Here is a 1,866-nt window from a genome sequence, read left to right on the forward strand (position 1 = left end):
TACACACTTTCTTTCTCGCTATCTTTCCACCTCTTTCACACTCACATAAACACACACTCACACACACACACAAACAAAGATACACGGAAACACACACATACACACACACACACACACACACACACACACACACACACACACACACACACACACACACACACACACACACACGTACACGCGCGCACGCACGCACACACACACACACACACACACCTCTATGTTTCAGTATGCATGTATTCATGTATATAATATATAATATCCCTATGTTTCAGAGTGTGTATGTATTCATGTATTACATATTATCTCTGTGTTTCAGTAAGCATGTATTCTTCAGTATTCATATATATATATATATATATATATATATATATATATATTTATTTATTTATTTATTTTTTTTTTCTTTTTTTTTCTATGTTTCAGTATGCATGTATTTATGTTTATTATCTTAATATATCAGTATGCGTTAATTTATACTTATCATTTCTATGTTTCAAGATACTTGTATTTATGTATATTATAATCTCTATGTTTCAGTAAGTATGTCAGTACGTATAATATTATTTCTGTGTTTCAGTAAGTATGTAAGTATGTATATCATCTGTATGTTTCAGTATGCATGCATGTATTTATGTATATTATTTCTCTGTATCAGTATGCTAGTAATTGTATAATTATTATCTCTCTGTATCAGTATGTATGTAATTATATAGTATTATCTCTCTGTATCAGTATGTATGTAATTATGCATATCATCTCTATGTATTTATGTTCCTAATAGATCTTGCTGTTGTGCGGGAATTTGCGCTATACAATTATCCTATCTATTATCATTACCGTGTCTATGTATTATACCATACTGTCATGGTACGCTATTGTAAATCAAATTCCTCCACACGGCTTAATAAAAGAGAATTTTTTAAATATAGATATTTTTGTCTCGTGTATTAACCGAAAGCATATCATTTTTATTAATTTTTTTTTTCAAAATAAAAAGTAACGACAAAAATGCTGATTCATGATCGCACAATTAGACCCATAGCCTATCACCTCATGACAAAGAGAACGGCGACAGTCATAGCTTAATGAGCATTACTATCTGTTGAATCTGTTTAGTGCCAACTGAATAGATTGGAGAGAGAGAGAGAGAGAGAGAGAGAGAGAGAGAGAGAGAGAGAGAGAGAGAGAGAGAGAGAGAGTTTAGTAAGAGTTTTACGACGTTTGCATTACAGGTAATATAAGTGCCGACAGACAGACAGACAGACAGACCGACAGACAGAGAGACAGACTGAGAGACAGAGAGACAGACAGACACTTAGACAAACAGGAAGAGAGAAAAGAAGAAAAAGAGAAAGAAAGAAATAGAGAAAGAAGAGGAGAGAAGGAGAGTATAAAGTGAATAGTTAGACATTTAAAAAAACACCCACTAAACCCGACTACTTTAATCTGTTGCATCATTTACATGACAGTATTATTATCTAGCCAGCGACACCTGCATACTGCTCAGTGGTAAACTTGTATTCAAATTGTGGCTTGACAGTCGATGTAGCCTGTACATATAGCATTGACGACAAACTATGCTGCATCGTGGTGAAATCAGGCGCTCGTCAAAATGATAAACATCGAAAAAGGGCATTGTTTTCGCCCGTAGGCAAATTGTTATCGAATGTGTTTTTTTCTTCTTGTTTTTCTTTTTGAGGTTTGGTAATTTATTCATTATTTTTGTTTTGTTTTGCTCAGTAACATTTACGTACATTTCTAAACACATCTAGCTCTCACTGGCAAAATCGAGGGCAATCGAGGCAGGGGTAGGCCCAGAACAACATACTTAGGGAACCTAAACAAATGGGTAACAGTAACAGGGAA

This window comes from Aplysia californica, unplaced genomic scaffold (genome assembly GCF_000002075.1).
Source record: "Aplysia californica isolate F4 #8 unplaced genomic scaffold, AplCal3.0 scaffold00243, whole genome shotgun sequence".
NCBI lineage: Eukaryota > Metazoa > Mollusca > Gastropoda > Aplysiida > Aplysiidae > Aplysia > Aplysia californica.